This window comes from Euwallacea fornicatus, chromosome 24, assembly GCF_040115645.1.
Source record: "Euwallacea fornicatus isolate EFF26 chromosome 24, ASM4011564v1, whole genome shotgun sequence".
NCBI classification, from domain to species: domain Eukaryota; kingdom Metazoa; phylum Arthropoda; class Insecta; order Coleoptera; family Curculionidae; genus Euwallacea; species Euwallacea fornicatus.
Genome location: NC_089564.1, coordinates 299,431 through 311,904, shown reverse-complemented (window position 1 = coordinate 311,904; position 12,474 = coordinate 299,431). Strand labels below are relative to the sequence as shown.

Genomic DNA, 12,474 nt, shown 5'->3' with positions numbered 1-12,474 from the left:
AAAGTTTTGCACTGTTAATAATGGATTTTACGAAGTATTCCATTTTTTTGTCAAGCATAATTTATTGTTTTTATTCTTTATATTCATAGAAGTGAGGTTATTTGTTTTTGTTTGTAATACTGTTGAATATGATATATACTTGGGTTTTTGTATAAATGTGTTTATCTTATAATAATCAGCTATTTCGATATAAAACTATGACGTATTTAAAATATTCCAAACTTTCGTCCACAACCGTATGTTATTTAAAATAATTGGGTTCGCTAAAGTAGTTTTATGTGCAAAATAAAGCTGATATTGTCAATAAAAACCTACAGGAATTGTGCCCGAGCACATTATGTCCCACTGTCCCACATGACCCAGTACCCAGTAGGTAACTAACCCATTGTAGAGAAATTACGATTCAGAAACATGACGTGACTGTCCGCTTGCTCGCAAGATTAAGAAAGACTGAGCATATCTTTTGTTTCATAACTAAGTATTTATTATAGCCACCCACTGACCTTTTTCCTTATACAGGATTAACTAGAAGGGGCACGTACTTAAATTTTATATCTGCATCTTTTCTTTATCTCAAGAGCTGAATTACTGCGTGGTGAGAAATACTTGCGTAAGGACAATGAAATGAACTAATATTCAATAATTGAGTCTATCATAACCAACAAGACTTTGCGTTCGTTTGGCATTTAATTCAAATATAATAGTATTGTATCCGAAATGCACAATATTCGTTTTTGATATTATCTTAATGACGCGGCTCGGTAACATTAGGTTTTTAACAAACATTTTTTTTCTTGTGATGTTTTGTCCCATTTTATCGACTATGATAAGCACTATTAGAAAAATTAGACTCGTTTAGCGATACTGCGATGATTAAGGCCAATTTCAAAAATTCTCAAAACGTAACGGATCGTCCTTTGATTCGCGGCAGCTACTTGAAGCACATCAATTAGTATTTTTGTTATTTCCGGGAGCACTCAATACGAACTTAAGTTATTCCGAATCTGCGCCATAGGTTAGTTCAGGTTAGGTTGGCAATTATCATTGTTAGTTAACTCTCTGAGCATAGCTCTTCGTGGACTTTTATAGAAACCACTAGATTTAGGCGTTGAGTTCCGTGTTCCTCCGCTTGGCCTTTAGGCTGAATGACATATATGAAAGGCGCGAAACGGTATGTGGAAAACGTATAAGGCACTTATTTTGAAAACTATTTGTCAGAAAAAACCAAAGGAACGAAAACTTTTTCTAATATATATTTTTTATTACATTATTATTCGTATAGAAGGCAATAATACGTTATTCAACTCCGCAGAAAACTTTAACCTCTTTTTTATGGATAATGTATGTCTTTTCTCCCTCTAATTTCCTTTTAAAAGCTACCGAATCTTCAGTTAATCGATGAACAGAGTTTCAATTTAATTGTCCGCTAAAATGGTATCGGACCGATCTTTCTAAAATGGCGCATTTTGCCTGCATATACTGGAATGAACTTGCACAGTTGCAGCCTAAGAAAACGTAGATTCGATGTGGACGCAGTAAATAAAGGAGCTGTACCGAATGTGCAGGTATTTCCCAAAAAGTAACGTTTTGTTTGTGAAATTTGCAATTAAGAGTTCTGGCATACGAGCGACTTTTTGTCACCAGTAGTTGAGTCGGAATTGGGATGAATAACGTACGAAAATTATTCCGGATAATGGCAATTTCCCCTAATTTTTCAATTGATGAAAATCTCTCCTTCTAACGACATGTTTACTTGAATGTTTGTAGGAAAAATTATGTGTATAATTCGGGCGCAAAATATTCTCTCTCGCGAAAAATGTCCTATCACTTTTTTTCTCCGAAAAACACTGTCAATCTTGCAAATAACTGCAGTCTAAATTTGTCACAATATGACAAGTTTGTATATTTTCACATTTTTGAATTTGTCTTCAAATTACTGCCTTTAGAAAGTATCATATTATTTCTTGGCAATTTTAAAAAATTGTTTCATCAACTAAATCGATGCAAAAATAACATCATTTTTCGCAAAAGTCTTTCTAATCTAAATGATAAGTTAGTGATCGAGTGCGGTAAAGAACTTTTCGTAAGCGCTAGATACAATAACTTTCCAATGAGCGCATGGGTTTCATCTTTATTCTCTTCCGTAAGTTTAATTTAAAATTAGCCTGCAATCAAATTATTTACACACGCATAGATATGTTACATTTAAAAGGTTCTATCACACTCGGGTTAATGTCATTTTATCAACTGCCTACATACATTTTTTACCATTGCCAAATATGTTGGAGATATGCACGTTATGCGTGCGAGAAAATTAGATTACGTTACGAGAATAACAAGAAACATATTACCGGCGAAATGACGCTGTGAGACCGACCCGCAGAAGAGGTCATGAATTTTTTTTGCTGTGTTGTATACAAAATCTTTTTCTGGCACCTACTACGTTTTCCTCATAAATATAATAAAATTTGAGTTATGCCAATCTCTAGAGATGATGTCGGATTTGTTTGAATTGCGAAAAATCACGAGACAACAGGTAAGAGGCACTTGCGCGTGTTATGGAAATACTAACATATCAGCCTGTATCAGCTAAACATTCTTACGTAATAACAGCATGAAAGTTCATTACATAACATTTGCCTGTAATTGCTGATTTACTCCTAGAGATCGTTCTAACTACCACTACAGACATTTCCTAATCACGATAGTAAAATCGGCATTTGATTTCTTTCGCATAGATACAGTAATACAATAAAGTAAACTCATTCCACTCAAAATATGGGATTTTATGAAAAACTTGGATCAGCTTTTGGAATAATCCTAAAAAGACAACAAACGCAATTGTACACATTTAAATAAATTAAATTTAAACTCGTCACCTAAAACTGCAGTGTCCCAAAATGTTTAATCTTTTTTTTTTATATTCCTTTTGCAAATCTACCTCTATTTCTTTCTGTTAATATCATTAATTAGCAATTTCTTTCGTGGAATTCTGCTGTTATGCTCACAATTTCGTACAATTCTGTTTTGGGATGCACACGTGTTGTGGTATTTGGAGTTTTTTTGGGCCACGTCAATTGTTGTAGGTTTTTCTCGGACAATTTTAACAATTTTACACATCGTCGTAGCACTTAACTTAGGTGGTCATCCATTTCGGAATTTATTGTGTAGAGAATTATTTTTAAAGCGGTTTCTTATTTCTGTTTGCACATTAGATTTTGGTTTAGCAAATTTTCTGAATTGATTTTTTTTCTCGTTTTAATTTGACAATTATTTCACGCACTTCATATGGAATTTCTTTGGCTTCCTTGTACTGTTTTAATTTATTGACGATTGGTTAATTAAAGAATTAAAAATCTCCACCCCCTCAACTGATCGCAAACTAACAACATGTTCCAAGTAGAATGTAAAAACAAAGGCGGGTGATTCCCCTTCCTTAGTAGATAGTACATGTACTTTTTTGTAAAATGAACGTTTTGCAATATTTTTCCGACATTTGCCCGTTAAGTCGATAGATTAATAGAGTCTTAAAAGGGTTACTTCAAAACCTGATCCTAGCTTCTCATAATATCCCACATTTCGAGCGGGACATGTGTGCTTTATTGTACAACTATGGTTACTTATTAAATCCTGAACTCCGGAGAGTGTGACCATTGACAACACGTTTTTATTTCAGGAAGGCTCAACATTAGAATGGGACAGATATCCTGGCTTTGGAGCATTAATGGCATAAATGATTTATTCCTGTGACCGGGGTCTCATTAGCATTCAAGACACCTGGGTGGTTCTTCAAGATAAAAATCAAAAGCCGCTCTGCAGCTCCAGTTTCGCCGGTATCGTCGTCTTTAATCCTCGGCAATTTTGCACCGTATTAAACTAGTAATTGCTTCATCATCTCCCGTATCAATTTACCTATCTAAAAAAATGTCCTCTTGGCATGACTGGTGTGCGACCCTGGCCAACAAATAAATGTATTAAGTCACGAAGAGCAAAGGTGTGGCGTGCAACTGGGGACAAGATGCATGAGCGGAGGGCATCGTGTGTCATCGAGGATCATATTATGCCCGCGCGGATCACCTGAGGCCCCAGGAGTCCCTGATAAAACACGCAGTCTATTTGAAATGCTGATTAGTTGTAACCAATTAATTAATTGCATGGGTGGCATCCCACCTTAACTCTGGATGACTGCTTTGAAGGAAATCTTGTCTGTGTCTAAACATCGCATGTTCATTTGTAATATCAAAGAATGTGCCAAATGGTCATCTCAGTCATCAATTACTGTAAATTACACGTAATTTCTTGTTTATTCTCTTACACTTTACAAATAATATATTACGCAACTAGCTGAGCAAAATGAAGCTAAATTACCAGACAAGACCGCCTTCATGTAAATTATTTGGAGGTACGTTCAAATATAAATTAATCAAATGTTATCGTAACAGGCCCAACCCAGGTGAGAGGGAGACACGCGATTTTTATGTTAATGGGCAATATATCCTCCAATTCATATTTGGCGCGACAGCAATGATAACACTGCAGGAATATGCCGGTCATGTGCCATTAGAGAATTAAATTTGCAGGAGAGTAAAAAAAAAATCTTAGTGGCGTCGTTAATTAGGACTGTAATTCTTTAAGCAGACAACTTAAATCTTTTCCTAGTAATGATAAATGGACGGACAGTTCCCAAAACATTACCATAAACCCCATCCGCAAAACCGCCATAAATTCCCTAGTGTCATTTGATAAATAATGTGCTACCGGCTTTGTTAGGCATAAACGTAAATAAATCACAAAGGGCCATGTAAAAGTAAAACGTCAATAAGTATTGACATTGCTAAATCACTTTCCAATTATTCAATACATACTTATAATAGGAGTCGAGGGGGCTTTACGGGTATATCGCTTTATTTACCTGATAGGACATGAAACGGGATTTCGCTAGTGTATGAGAGGATGGTGTCTTTTGTACGAAGTTGATGTGGGGAATACGGATAATGTAGATGTTAAGCAGGTTTACTCGAGCAATAGAAGTGGCGGGTATTAATAAAATGGTAAGTAGGTAGGTAGGTATTAATGCAGGTTATTTCAGAACTATGGGATCAAACTTCTAGAGATGGTTCGGTGCAAAAGTAGGGGATATTTGAGTACAAGAACTCGTGTATGCAAATGTCTTCCTAAGGCGCTACGGCCTTGCGATATTTTAATGCGGTTATGTGCGAAAATGCGTTTTATCGGGTTTTAGTACGTTTTATTTTTATTTGTTTGTACAAAATAACACTACGGTAATTGTTCAAAATATCGTCCTTGAACTTTACTAGTTCGGACGACATTGAAGCGGCAGAGGTGATCCAGTTTCGTGGCCCGCCAGGTCACCCGATCTAACACCTTTAGATTGCTTTCTGTGGAGAAATGTAAAGTCTCTGGTTTGTGGAACGCCAGTGCAAACGGTGCAAGACCCGATTGTACGAATCACTGCGGCATTTGAAGTCGTTCAAAACGATTTTAAAATTTTTAGCCGAGTCTGCAGAAACTATGTACGTCGTTTAAACAGGTGCAATGAAATTCAAGAACGCCGCTTTGAACAGTTACTGTAGTGTTGTTTTGTACAAATAAATTAAAATGAAACGTACGAAAACTCGTTAAGAACATTAAGGCGCATGACTGTCTTAAAGCCGTAGCGCCTCAGGGAGACATTTGTCGACGCGTATTCTTATGCTCAAACGTCTTCTATTGTTGCAGTGAACAATCCTTAGAAGTTTCGTCCCACAGTTTTCGAACATCCTGTATATGGTTGAGTAATATCATGTGCAATAGCAAACAAATAATTAAAAAATGCCTGCATTCATTAACTGATCTTTGTGATGTGATACTAAACACACAGCACGAATAGAATTTTATAATAAAATGTTTCTCCTCCAGAAAACCTACATCAAGAACTGCTGCAGTCTTAGATGGAAGTTTCGGTTAAAGTTTTTCAATTAGCCTATTTTTTTTAATGAGCTCCTGCAGTTGATAAGATATTTATCTGAAATCTTGACTGTGCGAACCCGGGAAACCGCGTTAAGGAGCAAGTGAGTGAAGAAATATTTAAGAGGTGCTCGAAGGGTTACCCCTCTAGATAAATGAGCGGCCCTGTTATGAGCCTTCTTAAACTCCGATTTATGTTAAAATGTCCGTTCCGATTTTGGTTCTCAAAGTTGTGACGATATTTCCTCGCAGGTCGTTAGTATGGGTGTGTAGAGATTTATAGTAGAGCAGCTGAACATGTATTCTACGATGATTATAGGATTTTTTTTTTGGGCAAAGTGAGCAACCCGTGCGTCGATGCTAACGCTCTCATCCTTATATATATAGGGCTTTTGATGCCGAGACGCGATGAGATCTTCGACCGGAAGAAAGAATAAAACATTGTTTGAATTTTATGTACGAAATACAACTTACCCACGTTTAGCTGGTTGTCACTAATTAATTTGTGATGTTCTCGAAGAGAATTAATTTACCCACATTCTCCATAATAGGTGTAAGATCCTTAACAAGTGTTATTTATCTTATTTATCCTTAGCGGCGGCATAAACTATTGCAATTTTATACAACTCCCCGAGCTAATTAATTGGTCCCCTGACAGTTAAAAACCTTTTCAATGCCTTGCCTCGTGATACACTCCTATTAATTGTTGTGCCTCATCGCCTGTTAGCATATATCTATGGATTTAAATTTAAAAAAGTCTACACTTGCACAAATAAATTATCGTGATCCGAGCTTTTTATACCGCCGGTTTAGGAATTCTTAACAAGCTGCAACAAACTTGCTGGTAAATAATTGCCTACATTATGACTTCACGATAATGTCAAATGTTTTCTCATCAATCTTTGTTCTTGAGAGAGATTCTATTTTTGTGCTCATACGCAGAGAGTAACACAGAGGCAAATACCTGTCACTCCCAAAAATCGTTTTATATCTTTAAAGCAACGCAGCTAATCATGATGTAGCAGAATAGATATGAACGAATGGCCAGTATTTGTATCTGTCGTTCTCATAGAAAGGCCAATGGTTTATCGGTTACATATGTTACCAGAGATTCACAGTTAGGACTGTCGTTTGTCAATCGGGTTTCGACTGATTTATTGACATGCAAATCGGACAACTCCCGGAATTAACTGGGCGAAAACCCGATATGTCTTGATATGGAGGCGAGATATGATTTACTGCCGTAAAACGCGTATCGGTATAATTAATCACGAAATGTCAGAGCATTTGTCGTTACAAGGTAAATTGGCCGTCATTTGATGGAAGACATCTGTAGAAGTCTTGGGATTAAACCGAGGTTCTCGAGATAATTAAAAACTCCACCATAAGCTCACGCCTGAGGTGCGTCTAGGTACCCCGGTGAGACAAACCACCTGTCCGACGAACTAGATCATTCGCTAACTAGTAATTATTTTGTCAGAATCGTCAGGCCGTGTTTTTCAATGATTTATTCTTTTAATTTGGAGATCCCTCAAAAAAGTTATATCTTCAATTTATCAAGCCAATTAGAGAACTCTTCCAGCAAACATAGTAATTAGGGAACACACATTTACTTTTCCCATCGGTTAATTAATGCAGCCAGTTTAATGACGCACCCAAAATCATAAAGCCGCGTTCGTACTTATGTAATATATTCGCTTTCGTTTACGTCATGCATGGAGCTCGTTACGCTGAGACAAACCAGAAATGATTCTCATGTTGGTGCGTCAAGGGGCTCCCGGTTGCATTAATTTAGATTCGTTCGGGGAGCGTGATATAGACGTTTTGGATTCTGATTTTGGATGTCGCGTGTAAGTTAATAAAATCATTATTAACTCTGACGTATTTAACATGCACCTAAGCCGTCACCTCCAGGGGAAGATTACAATAATTTCCCGCATAAATTGAAAGCGAAAAAGTTTTTTTTTTGTGAGATTCCACAAATAAATTGACAGCTGCCATCGAAACCGGGACTTTTTTTCATATCTAGTTGCATAATGGAAGCGTGTAAAGTCCGTTTGTTACAGAGACAGACTGCGGGCACAAATGAGAATGAATTGTTGCCAACCAACAGATTTAGCTTTATCTTTGTTTGTTGTAACGTGATTTTGCGCGTCCAGTTATCCCGTTTTATGGACGTCCTGGTGCGGCACTGACACAGTTTGCTCGAATTAAGAATATCAAACTGTGAAAATGTTACATAAAAAATAATAACGATTAAAATAATCAAAATAGAAACTTGAGAATCTTCATTGTTGGACTTATCTTTTAGTTCTAAACAACTTTTCATAATATAGATTTCCTCTAAAATTAAAAATAAACGTACTTTACTCGTGAGGCAATTTCATAATTTTCGAATCTTCCTCATATAAAATGAGATACACAAATATTGCAAGTTCTGTTTTGAGTTTGCAGGAGGGCACAAACTTTTGCCATGAATTAAATTTTCTGATAAATTCAAATTTTAAAAAATCCCATATGATGCGTACTTTTTGCGAATTACTGTACACACATATATATGTATGTATAGAGAGAGAAAAAGAGAAAGAGAGTATTGGCCAAAATACTTGGTACTGAAAATATTGCGTTTTTATATAGATACCCTTGAACAAATGTAAATAAAGACAATAAATCAGCATTACCTTAATATTGTTCGACCTATATACAGTCTGTCCGAAATAAGGATGAACAGCATGGAGATTTCGGCAACTGTAACAGATACAAAATGGTTTAAATTGGGAAAAAATCGGGCAATTTATTAAAAATTGGCAATTATTTAGCAATTTTCTAAATAACACCGAAACGAAGGCACGAGACGGGGCACATCCTGAATGAAGACGAACTCTTACTCCTAATTATTGGCGTGAACGAAGATAACAACAGCGAAAGTGATTTTCTCTCAGATTGTGAGATAGAAATTAAATTAAAAGTATGTTATTGCTTTTTTAAACTCATTTAACCCATTTCATGTAATAAAGTAACTTCTAGGTAACTTCACGTTACTTATGACATAACGTTCGTATACATATCCATTACTATTAAAATTCAGTTTAATCTGAGATGCTCCAAAACTATCTGAGGTTTGGCAATGTTGCGTGTTATTTGTGTGATGATGTCAGTTTGCTTTTATCATAAACGAATTGTACATGCCTTCACTTCGTATGTCATTTAACAAATAGAAGCAGTAACAATAATAGGTGTTGTGGTTCATTAAATATAGGAGGCATTTACATTATGTTAAAATTTTTATTTTATTTTTAATCATGTGTAAAACTTAGTAAATAATGCTATTTTCTGTAGCCCGCGTCCTATGCAAAAAATACTAAGAGACAGCTGAGATTATTTTCAGAGACACCCTGTATAATATAAAATATGAATTCAGTCAAGCTATGTCGGTCGCACTTGGCTCGCCCTGCAAAACACTACTTTCCGGTCTTGTAACGTAAATAACTATTGTGCGGTATCTTTCGTTTCATGGGTGTTAAAGTAAAAGATTTGATTGCTGTGCGTCATAAATCTTTATGTCTTTTAATTTTTTTTATGGGATATTGCTGTTGCTGATCAAATGGGTTTTCCTTCCTTTTTAATCTCGAGATAGATATTTCTATTAGTTTTATGTATTTCGTTCTATTCAGATAATTAAAAATCGAAGGGAGACACTATATATTTTTGTCTTTTTAAATTCTTTTCATTTATTCAAACATTGACCCAATTGTTTATGTTTAACATGATCTGGTTGTTACGAATTTGTTTGTGAAGTGGAGATTGTTAAGGGTTTCTTTGTTTGTTTCGAATTGAAGATAAAAATACCACTTTTGGACTCAGAAAGGCAATTATCATCGTTCTATATACACCTCCGTATCAAAATATGAACTAAGAGAGCTATGGAGTAAATTACCGTGGAAAAAAAGGATTTAGATAAAAATAGACGAGGCATTCAAACATATTGGGGCGTCCCGATAGATAATAACAACTATCCCGTTTCTTTGTCCATTATTTTGTTGAGCATTTTGATAACAGTTTTTATTAACTTCCTGGCATATTTCAGTGGGAGTTGATCTCGTTCACATACTTTGGAAGAGGTGGTTTGAGGCAAAGATTTAGCGACCGTTAAAATTATTATCACCCTGAGTTTTAATTAATTTAAGGTCATTTCCGGAGATCGATGGTAGGGCTAAGCAGAGTCAACAACTGCTGAGCAACTGTTGACTTTGTGGGACTTCGGGGGAATGAGGCGCTACCTTCCGCATAGATTCAAATGGGAATCGACGCCGTTCCTGCTCCGGATTTCCTAACGATTTCAAAAATTGTTGCACAAAATTTTCACCTCAACCGAATGTGGCCCGATGTTGGTGTGCCTATTGTCCAGAACTAGCTGAAACCTTCGGGTTAATCTTGGTTAGTTTAGAAGCTAAACCATAATTCCCAATGAAAAGGTGACAGAAAAATCGTTCCAAAGCCATAAGCGGAGATATTGGTTTCTGGAGCTCGTCAACTGAAAAGCACAATTTTGCGTTTGTTTTGGAGCGGCACCTTTATTTAATTCCCTGTAAAATTTTGGCACGAACTGAACATCTGGGCCACATTAGCTGGAAAAATATGTTAGACATTTAACCTGGTTCTTTTAGTCTGATTTCCAATATCTGGAATGTATTCCCAGGATAGATACTTATTGCATCTATCGTCTAAGAAAGAGGCAGTAACGGTGGGACGTATTAGAAAGCAGAGAATATAAGAAAGCTCTCAGCGCCTTCTTTCTGCGGAAATTACATCCGCTGTCTCGAAAACGGGTAATATCTGAAATATTGCGCTTCCCACGGGAAGTGGAGCGAAATTAATAAAAATGGTATATAGCACAAAGGATGCCAACGGATGCAGCCGCTCTTGTTCCTTCACATATTACTTTCGAAATAATGAATATAAAAGCTTTTCCTCTTCAAAATATTCAGTTCCCTTGACGAATGGAGTGCGACGAGAGACAAAAATGGAAACAAAATCGGGGAACGCTCGGTGTTTCAAGATATAATGTCGCATTAAATTGATTAAAGTCGCATTACAAAAATATTTCAGTCTGTTCCATATGGTGCTGACAGAAAATCCTCTTAAATCCAGACATCGTCTCGTAGCTGCTTAGCTCACGTCCATGCGGAACATCTTATTTGCGTAAGTGTGACCGCTATTGCAACACTCGAATCGGGCAACGTTTTCAAAATCGGTTGAACGAGAAATACTTTCCACTATTGCAAACTGTTTGATTTCTTAAATTCAATCGACGGTATTTCAAAAAATATCATACCGATAAAATAAAAAATGTTATATTTACTAGTTTATTCGCCTCCACAACACATACGTACATATGTGGCGCTCACGATATTGACACTAACTCATTTTTTTAATGCATTCCTGTAGTGTCTCGAAGGCGCTTTTTATCGCTGAAAGATCGATGTACCGTTTGAGCACTTTGCAGTTGGCCACCGATTCTCCCAAAACGAGTCCAATGGATTTTTCTATTTGGCGACTAGCCAACTATCAAGGGTCAAGTTACAAAAATCTAAAGAATATATTAATGACGATATTTATGTAAAATTAATTAACAAAAACCGCAAATGATATAATGATGGCTCGGGAATGGCAAGTTTTGGATGGAAACCAAAAAACACGCATTACACTTCTTTTGATAAGGCTGAAAGTTTATGAAATATTGTCGATTGAAGCTTTTAGCCACTTTAACGCTTTTTATAAAATCTCAAAAACCGGAAAAAAATCGAAAAAGCCGTTTTCGACATATTAAAACCTCAAAAAATTTCAATAATTTTTTAGAACCAGCTGTAACGAATTCTCGGATGGAGGAAATCTCACACTGCAAGAATTAGTTATTAACATTTCAAAGCCGAGAATGAGTAAACAACATGCAGGATTAAAACTTGTAAATTAAGGCGTAGCCGAGATTATAATTAACTCAAGTAAAAAAAAGTAAAAGCTGTACAGTATTTCGCCGATTTCATCTTTATTTTTAGAGTATATTTGTATACCTCGTGGCTCTGAAACGTGATTCGTCCCTATTAACTTTTTTTAGAGGTGGTCCATCTCAATTAACTTTTTTGTTCTTCGACCGGCCCAAATGACTTTTTGGACTTCACATTTGTTGAAACATTGCATTCGTGAGCTGCCAAATGCTTTTCATCATTTCCGATTTAAGTTGAAGTAACTCATTATTTGACTTTCTAATGGGCTACCGTCCCATATTGCTATGTCCAACGAGAATGTTCTTGGTGATATCAAAAATATAGGGGGTCTAAGATACAGTATCATAGCTTACTGTTATGAGCTTCTATTTAGAAAATGTTAGTATTTTACAAACTCCCAAGACTTGTTTATTTTTTCGATTTGACCTCAGAATCAAATGTGTGCAGAACAAATCCAGTTCGTAGTATCGTAAGTATCGTTTATAAAACTATTAAGTATTCC

The 12,474-nt window shown here is 36.0% G+C and overlaps 1 protein-coding gene across 2 annotated transcripts in view; it reads right to left on the bottom strand.

Annotated features, from left to right (window-relative positions):
- Positions 1 to 12,474, bottom strand: part of roq (roquin) — a 152,038-nt gene that overhangs the window by 60,520 nt on the left and 79,044 nt on the right. For both annotated transcript variants that reach the window (XR_010733347.1, XR_010733346.1), the window contains exon 11: positions 8,649 to 8,715. The gene's annotated coding sequence lies outside the window, so the exon portion shown is untranslated. The remainder of the gene's footprint in view (positions 1 to 8,648; positions 8,716 to 12,474) is intronic.